At 44.2% G+C, this 9,708-nt stretch overlaps 1 protein-coding gene across 1 annotated transcript in view; it reads right to left on the reverse strand.

Moving 5' to 3' along the window:
- Nucleotides 1-8,331, reverse strand: part of LOC149444889 (tyrosine-protein kinase Fer-like) — a 148,340-nt gene extending 140,009 nt beyond the window's left edge. Inside the window, exon 1 of the mRNA XM_089654426.1 lies at nt 8,225-8,331. The gene's annotated coding sequence lies outside the window, so the exon portion shown is untranslated. The remainder of the gene's footprint in view (nt 1-8,224) is intronic.
- Nucleotides 8,332-9,708: the final 1,377 nt, after the last annotated feature.

The following is a 9,708-nucleotide window of genomic DNA, read 5'->3' on the forward strand; positions in this document are numbered from 1 at the left end:
TTTAGGGAAATACTGAAAATAAATCTTTAAATAACATTGGGGATGCCTTACAGCTGTAAGTGGTGTTACAGAACAGTACATTTTTCACAATATCATCAACAGCATACACTAGCAGCATATATTTGGCAATCCTATTGAAGTTGGTTTAAAAGCAACACATGCTTTTTCATTAAACTGTGATAAGCCCATTTATCAGAAAGAAACTACTAGTTTATAATTACTACAATAATTGCATTTCCAGACAGGGCTGTGGAGTCGGAGTCGTGGAGTCGGAGAAAATTTTGGGTACCTGGAGTCGGAGTCGGCAAACAATGCTCCGACTCCGATTAAATTTAGATTGGAATTAAAAAAAAAGCAAGTTTAAATGTCCCAATTCACAAAAAGTTATAATGAATGACTTCTCTACTGTAAGAATAAAGACCAATGCATGCAGTGCCTCACGTAACCGCAAAACGAACACGTTAAGTGACCGTAAAGAAGCAAGCTTTTCATGTGCTTCACTATATGGCACGTAACGCACAATTAGGAGCGGCAATACTTATACTTTCCATAGTGTTGTGTTCTGCTGTTACAGGGAACAAAGAGCCCATGGGTAACCTAGCCTCTCACTGATAAGGGATTAAGTAAATATATTTTTTGCAGGACTAGAGACCCTTGTATAAGTGAAGGGAATGGAGGGTCAATAGTTAAAGACTGAAGCTGTAAACCATTAGAAAAACTGCTGTCATTTAGCTAAGACTATAAAAACTTTTAAACTCTGATTGTTAGCTTCAACTTTAAACATGACTATGGGATTCTACTAGGGAAATCATGTTTTATAATAAATGCCCCTTCCTGGATCCTCCCACTGCCCTATCTTCAGCAGCAGATCAGCACACAAAAAGGAGAAGGCAGCAGCTTCTGCCCAACCACCTCTCTCTGCTAGAAGAGCTTAGAAGAACTTGGTGGAGCAGCTTCTTGGATTTTTCTTGGACTGGTAAAGTTCCTGTTCCTGATGTTTATGCCTGCTGCTACTATCCAGCCACTTGATTAATTAATAAAAAAAAATTAATAAAACTTTGTTTTCATTGCGTTTGTCTTTTGCTTAAACTGTTCAATACAGTAGACTGTTGGCTTCCCAGCCAGTAGTCCCGTGGTAATGACATGTATGTTGCCTTTCTTTCCTTCAAGGAATGTATAAAATACATTTGCATATTAATACAGAGGAGTCGGAGTCGGAACATTTATCTACCGACTCCACAGCCCTGTTTCCAGGTATAGTGTACTGTGGAAGACCAGATATAGTGAATGCAGGGTTATGGGTTTAGTAACACTTTAAGCATACTTAAAGTAATAGAATTTTCAAGGCAGACAGCTATACTGACAGTCTGCAGGAGCCTGACATTGCACCTGAGATCTGCTGACGCCCAGGTGTGTGTGCACAGACGCAGCCAGGAAGCCTGTACAAAGGGATGACAGTCAGTTGCAGCGGTTACCTGGTGTTCAGAAGTGAATACACAGCCAGCAATTACCTGTGGTTATGACCATCCCTAGACACAAGCTGTTGTGTCACGTCCAGGGGTAATCACCTGTCCCAAACCACAGGTAATCACTTCACTTAATACCCTTCATCACTAGGTGCTTGCTAGCAAAAGGTGGAGAACTCTCCTTATGCTACAGAGTAACTATCCATCCACCCAGAGTTATTCCCTGCAATCCCACACTGTCCTCTTTCTCTGAGCACTGAATCTAAATGTTTTGTCAGTGCCAGATTTTACACAGGGCTACTGACCTTCACTCCTCCCATATTTGACAGTGCTTAGCCCTAGTAATTGGCCCAAGCACAACAACCTGGAAGGTAGGGGAGAAGGTCACAAGCTCCCCATACCTGGAAGTACAGGGCATTTCCAAAGACTAGCACACAATGGAATGTCCAGTGCATGACAAAAATTAGTACGATACTGTGAAGAAAAAAAATATATATATTATAGGGGGGGGAGGAATAGGGCAAGGCTGTTATTAGATGAACCTGTCACTCTGCCTTGAATGGAGGAAACAACATAAAGAGTGTCCGAGTGTGTCCTAGGAGATGAAGATACTGTACATGAAACAACAGGGCCTCTGCTCAAACAAATTACTAGAAGAATTAAGTGTATGTACACCACAGTTAAAGCTGAACGCCAAACAAAATTATCTGTCCGGCCCTGTTCACACCAGAACTCAGTGCAGGAAACCCATATTTCCTGCATCGGGTTCAAATTGCACTGCAGTTGCAATATGCAATGGGTATCAAGGTTAACGACACTCCAAACACAGATAGCAAATGCAGTGCGTTTGCCTGCACCAGAATGCATGGTACAAGAAGTACCATGCAATCTGGTTGCAGTGTGTGTCCAAATGAAGTGCATGCATCACATTGCACCAAGCCACATGGGAATCACACAAGAACATGCAGCAACTTCCTGTGCGATTCTTAATGTGAATCTGTCCTAAAGGAAAAGAAAATGTCGTTATAATGCTGTATATTACAATCTGACATCTCCAATGTTTAGTCCCCATTCCAGCCATTAAAACATGTGTTGAATGCGGACATTGCTGAGTTACGTTCAGCAAACCTTGTCATCCCATGCCTCTCCGAGCACGTTGGCAGGTGCCCTCATCATCTCATGTGAGATTTCACCATCATTTTTCAGGTACTTAAGAGAAAGAAGAGTCCAAGAACCTCAAAAGTGCAGCAAGAGGCTTTCTTATTAAAAAAAAAAAAATAAGATTTTAGGGGATGCCACAACCCACCAACAACATTTCCGGTTCAAGGGACTGGAGTATAAAAATATTTATTAAAGCAGTAGTAACTTTACCTATAGGTAAGCCTATAATAAATCTTACCTGTAGGTAAAATAAATACATCCTAAATGTGCACTGTTTAAGAGATATTCACTCTTTTGGCAGCCAGTGACATCATAGGAACATGCGCTCTGAAGGAACAGCATGCCCGCGCTGTTCCTTCAAAAAGCTGTGCCGCATGCGCAGGAGTGATGTCATCACAGCTCAGCCATTCAAGCTGCCAGAGCCCGTGAACCCGGAAGGAAGACTAAGTGAAGATGGAAGCCCTGTCAGCAGTGACAGTGCACTGCTGGAGAGCTCCGCTCTAAGGTAAGTATTATATAATGTGCTAGTATGTAATGCATACTAGCACATTATACTACTGCCTTGAAGGGTATATACACCGGTATTTTTTTTTTCAAATTGCTACGGTTTACTACTGCTTTAAAGATGGGATCTCTTCAGCTTCATCTAGCGACGACAGGAGCATTTCATAAAGCAGCCAATGCCATCTATGCAGGGCACCCATCACCACGTCCCATACGCAAACTTCTGTATGCACCAGTCTGGGAATGCACATTCAAAACAAAGTCACAGTGTCTATGCAATGGACCTGCCCCAACCCACTGATAACTCACCAGCAACCTACCCCACGATACTGCCACTGAATCAAAACCACTGCAAAAATATCCAGTAATTCTACATAATGGGGAAGTGACCTCCTCCCATGTTACAGTAATGGGGTCTAGTACAGGGGTGTCAACATTTTTGAAAAAAACTACTTGTTCAAGGGACTAAATCGGTGTCCCAACCTACTTGTCCCTCATAACAATCTACTTGTCCAGATAACAAAAAACTTTAACCAAAACCGTATTTAAATCGGAGGTGATATTAGCAATGTTTTAAAAACAAAAACGGTTTTATGGTGACTTAAACATTTAATATTTTTAACATTGCGCTGTTTATCTCCTCCTCCCCTCCCTGCCTGTCTCCAACATTGCACTCGGGGACTAGCAGAGAGCAGAGAGACCTTGCAGTGTAATGAGCACCGATTGGCTGCTCCTCAGGAAAGGGTGAGTCAGGATTTATCCTTTATCCCTTTCGCTGCCAGAGCCGTTTTTTGCACAAGATTAAAAAAAATCATTTTAGGCCTGAAGATTACATAAAACCCCCAAACAGGATATATTTTCTGAAATCAGAGACCCTAGAGAATACAATATTGGGAGTTCCAATTTTTTATGTCGCATGATATTACCACAAAACTTCAGTAAAAAATACTAGTTAATTTTAGGACACAAAAAAAAAAAAAAATCAATAAATTACCCGATTAGTAAAATATAAAAGATGAGGTTGCAGCGAGTAAATAGGTATCCTCCTAACCCTCTTGTATTGAACTATATTGTCTCCCTTTATATTGTAAAGCGTTGAGCAAACTGTTGGCCCTATATAAATCCTGTATAAAAATAATAATATCCAACTTGTCAAACCTTAAATTTGTGCACGCTCGTGAAATGGCAACAAACTTCAGTACCCTATATTTTCTATAGGTGACGCTTTTAAAGCCTCTTCTAGGTCATCAGTATAGAGTTTCGGAGGAGGTCTGGAATTATTGCTCTCATTCTGGCATGCACAGCAATATGTAACATATGTATCGCTTTTATGTTTGTAAGTGGGTGTATGTGGAGGGGGCTCAATTTTGTTTTTGTTTTTTTTTTGGGGGGGTGTTATGTGCTTGGGTGTAACTTTCATTTTTTACAATGAAAAAAAATGTTCTTTTTTTGCTTAATATTTTTTCTTCATTACGTAGGGGGCAATGTCCTCTATGTGATGATTTTTTTGTGACAGATTCTCTGAGACATCCAAGGTCTAAAAGACCCTGGATGTCTTCCCTCTGCTCCCCTAAAAGTAATGCAGTGCACATTGCACTGCATTACATTCTTTCCCAGCAGCAGGGCTGAAGGTAAGAAAAAAAAAAAAAAAAACTATCGGGCGCCGGGCGATAGGCATTCAACATCCCTGCTAGTAGTCAACTGCTAAACTTAAACATCACCACAATACTAAGAGAGTGATGTCACCCTAGCATCTGACACTGGGGATTTCAGTGCTGGCTCTGACAGAAAGAACAAGACGTGGCAGGGGTGCGTTGGCAAGGTTATCAGTGAGTCAAGAGGGGAACTAAATGGCCAAGGTGACAGGGTAATTTAAAGAAACCCTGTCAACATAAAAACAAAGAAAAATACTACAATTTTAAAATGCTTACAAGCAGTGTTGTTGCCTTCCTAAAATGATTTTATTCCTGTTCTGCCCCAGCTCCTCTACCCTTGCCCTCTCCTCCCTTCCTTTCATAACCTTTTATGTAGCAGCCAGGGGAAAAGGGCAAGGAAATAATACTCTGAGAAGGGAGTTGAAATTAATGAGCAAGGCGACCATGTGTCTTTTTCAACTTTCATTAATACATTCAAAATTCCATGTTTTTTGTTTTAAATAACTGTGTTCTGTACTTAGCCTGGGTGTAAAAGAGAATGACGTAGTAGTTCCCTGCAACTTCCTGACACAAAGCACTCGATGCCTTCAGCTGCCATTGTACATTTGCTGGGTGTCATGAGTGTCCTTGTGTCTTTATGGAAAGATGGGCTCCCTCCAGGCATACCTGCCCTTCATCTATCCACTGCTACATGTGTTCCAACTTGGGAGACTGAAAATTATAGAGTTAGCCCTGGTACACACTGTGCATGCTGGATGTGGGTGCAAAAATGGCATCTGTTCTCGCAACTGCAGGCAAATTGCGCTACTCTTACAAGAGCTGCATGGCTGCCATTTATTCTGAATGGCACTCTCATGCATCTCAGACACCAGTGCGTTTGCGAGAGCAGGAACCGCACGCAAATTGTATGGTCAACAGGAAAATGCAATTATCCTGCCGGATACATTTTAAAAAGGTGCATGCCCCTTTTTTCTGTGGGAAACACAGGCACATCAGCTTATTCAAATGAATGGGCTGCCATGCCGGAGCAAACTCGGGCCACACAGCCTGCAATAGTGGGCATCAGGGCTTAGGACCACAGTAAAGACAGAAGCTTTGATGTGCGCAATAGAACTCACAAATATAGTTGCAAATATGTGCAAACAAAACCCTTGATTTCAGTTGTTATGCAGGTTGACTGCTGTGCTGGGAAATCATGTTTGTGATATACCAGTACACATCCCAGGAGATTCTGGACAAATTCAATCACCATGCGCATGTGCTAGATGGTCATTGCCAAGCTGTGCATGGCCACTCATGTCATTAGGGGGCCACCAGCTGCAAGTACCTGGAAGATAGCTCTTTGCACTGGATAGGCTTTGTAGAAAGAGCTTGTAGACGCTTGGTAAAAAAACAAACAAACACACACACCACACTCAAAATAAGAATAGCTTCAGTCAGGATTAAAAAAAATTAAAAGTCAGCAGCTACAAATACTGTAGCAGCTGACTTTTAATAAAAAGGACACTTGTGCGGTTTACAACCAGGCCAGTTCTTCGCCAATCTTTAGGTCCTCAATGTTTCCACACTGACTGTGGTAAACTGGCTGTGATTCCTTGTGGCTTCAAAGCCAGCTCCCCACTGCACATGAGCAAGCCACGCTGCATTCTGTGAAAGGTCCCGCAGCCTCCGGTGACCTGTGATGCATACCAGGAGGTTACAGATGGAGAGGGCTGAACATCGGCCCTGGTCATCCCAGCAGCAGTGGGAGCAGGTACCTGTCAAAACTAAGTACCTGCTTCCTCCCCCAACCCCTCCAAAAAAAGTTTACAAAAAAGGAGAGAGGACAGTTAAGGAAGAGAAGAAGCAGGACTTTCCTTTTTAGGTAAAGTTCCATTTTAACTTGAGGTTTTGAACTGCTACTATGAACCATACTGCAGCCTTCAGATATTTATGATGGGATGTATTGGTATCATTGTATATACTATGATACAATGTACCCGCTACTGTATATTGTGACAATAATAAAAAATTACTTACATTAAAAAAAAAAAAAAAAAAAAATCAATGGGTGTTCTGTAAGGTAATCAACCCGAATGGGTCCTGTAGCATTAAGAAAAACCCAATGGAGATCCTGTAACATAAAAAAAATCCACTGGGAAAGGGGGGGGGGGGGGAATGGAGGGGAAGGTCCTGTACCATAAAAGAAACCCCAGTGAGTGTCCTGCCTCATGAAGAAACCCAGTGGTAGTCCGGAAACATAAGTAAAAGACAATAAAGGTCATGCATTATTTAAAAAAATGGGCATCCTAAAAAGTCCAGTAAGGGTGGTGTCCAGCAATATAACAAACCCAGGGAGTGTGATGTAACATAATCCTGTAATCTAAAAAAAAAAACAAAAAACAAAACACCCAAAATAAAATGGGGGGTCCGGTCTCCACAAAATCCAATGGGGGTCCTGCATCATAATAAAAAAAAAAACCCAGTGGGAATCCTGGAACATAAAAGACAATAGAGGTTGTGTATCATTGTAAAAAAATGGGGATCCTATAACCTAAAAAGGCCAGTGGGTGTGGTGTCCACCACTGTAAAAAACCCCAATGGGGGTCCTGTAATCAAAAAAAAACAAAATGAGGGGTTCTGTATCACAAAAAACCCAATGAGAGTCCTGTAACCTAAAAACACCAATAAGGTTCCCACAATATAATAAACCCAGTGGGGTGTGGCATACTGATGAACCCAGTGGGTGTGATGTACCATCAGTGGATGGGTGTAGTTCACACAAGACAGGTTCGGCGCGGTCGGGAGGTGGAGGTGGGCTCGGCGCGTCCGAGAGGTGGGCTCGGCGCGGCCGAGAGGTGGGCTCGGCGCGGTCGAGAGGTGGGCTCGGCGCGGTCGAGAGGTGGGCTCGGCGCGGTCGAGAGGCGGAGGTGGGCTCGGCGCGGTCGAGAGGCGGAGGTGGGCTCGGCACGGTCGATAGTTGGGAGGTAGGTTTGGCGCGGTCGATAGTTGGGAGGTAGGTTTGGCGCGGTCGATAGTTGGGAGGTAGGTTCGGCGCGGTGACATTGCAAGGTTTGCTATAATTTCAATTGACGCCAATGACCCCACACACACACAGCACACCATTGGGAAACATTCACTTTTCCTGAATTTCCTTCCACAATAAATGAAGTGTTCTGCAAGGTGCTGTGGAAGGTCCTCTCCACCCTGCAGTGGGATGAGCCAGGCACAGCACACAGTTCTCCTCTTGCCATGCTGACAATGGGTTGCTGTGACAGGGACACAGCAGGGCCACTTCTCGCAGCCCTGACACCGGCCTGCACACACACAGCACTCGGCCACCGTGCAGGATGAGGGGTGAGGGCGGTGCAGCACCCTTCTATCCCTTCCCTAGGACAGAGAACAATCAGCCCTTCACCCTCCTGCAGGAACAGCCCATTCCCGTCACACAGCACCCACCCGAACTTGCCGGTATCCCGCCTCCCCGAGCCAAGCTCACCGCCCGGAACCTCCGCCAGCACCGACACCACGGATCCCGACAGGCAGCGCGTCACCGGACAGCAGCGTCAGAGCGCCAGCCAATGGGACAACGCAGTAGAGGCGGGGACCGGTGACAAGATGGCCAATCAGAGGAAGCGGAGGAAGTCATTCAGCGTCCAGGATGGAGAGGATGGACAGGGATGGGTCATGTGATTCCCATTGGCTGTGTGTAAACATGGAATGCTGGTCGTGCTGCTGCCTGACTTCCCAGTGCTGGACTTCCCAGTGACACCATTGGGGAATATGAGGGAGGGCGGGCTGCAGCTGGAATGTGTATGTCTGTCTCTTCAGCAGGGTGCACACCTCTTTGGATGATCCAGGTTTAAAGCTGAACTCCAGGAAAAGTACAAATTTCCCCTTGTAGTGGAGCAGTCTCTGCACTTCAAGGGTTAAAAGAGAAGTATGGGCAAAGTTTTTGTGGTTGTACTTCTTTGGTGGGTCACAGCAGTGCGACCCAGAATCAGCTTATAGCAGGCTATTGTCAGCTAATGGAGTAGAGCAGCTCCAGGCTCTGGAAGTATCCTGACAATATTGTAGGGATCCACCCAGCTGTCTGATTGACAGCTGGCTCCACTCAGCACACAGCTGAGAACCAAAGCCCGCTGTGCCCACCCCTACTCCAGCCCAGCATACTAGTGAACGCTGGAGGGGCAGAGCTGAGACCGAAGACTGACAATCAATGGGTAAACTGAGAACTGACTGATCCAGGCCATGTCATCGCTTAGTTTCATGGGACAGTGACATCACACTAAGGCGTCAGCATGGAGGGGAGTATATATGTTTTTGTTTTTTTTTTAAACTCGAAACATTTCTGGCACGTTTTGTTTACAAGTTTAAATCAGTATTTTTTGCTTTTAATCCCCAAACATTATATATATATTTTTTTTAGCACAGACCCTAGAGAATGAAATGGTGATCGTTGCAATTTTTTATGTCACATGGTATTTGCGCAAGTTACAACCCAATTTTTTTGTAAAATATGAAAGAAGATGGTGTAACGTCCCGCTTTCAAATTGCGCACACTCAGCCCCCTGTATACATAATGATTCCTATCTCAGTCCAGCGCTGTGTCTGTTTGCAGGCGCTCTCTCCTCTCTCTCTGCTCACAGAGGTAGCTTTTAGAAGCCATTGGCTCCTGCTGCTGTCAATCAAATCCTGTGAGGAGGGAGTGGGGCAAGAGATGCACATAGCCCAACTCGGGATCAAGTCCGCAGGTGCGCCCTGTTAGGAAGTGGCTTCCCAAGGTGGTGCCATGAGAACAGGAGGAACCCCCTGGTGGGGGACCCCAGAAAAGGAGGTTTGGGGCTGCTCTGTGTAATAGCATTGTACAGAGCAGGTAAGTATAAGATATTTGTTTTTTTAATTTAGCCTTTATCAACACTTTCAACACACAACTTTCAGTG

The sequence above is a fragment of the Staurois parvus genome, unplaced genomic scaffold, assembly GCF_062004578.1.
Source record: "Staurois parvus isolate SC_StPar_1 unplaced genomic scaffold, SC_StPar_1.0 ptg000768l, whole genome shotgun sequence".
NCBI classification, from domain to species: Eukaryota; Metazoa; Chordata; class Amphibia; order Anura; family Ranidae; genus Staurois; species Staurois parvus.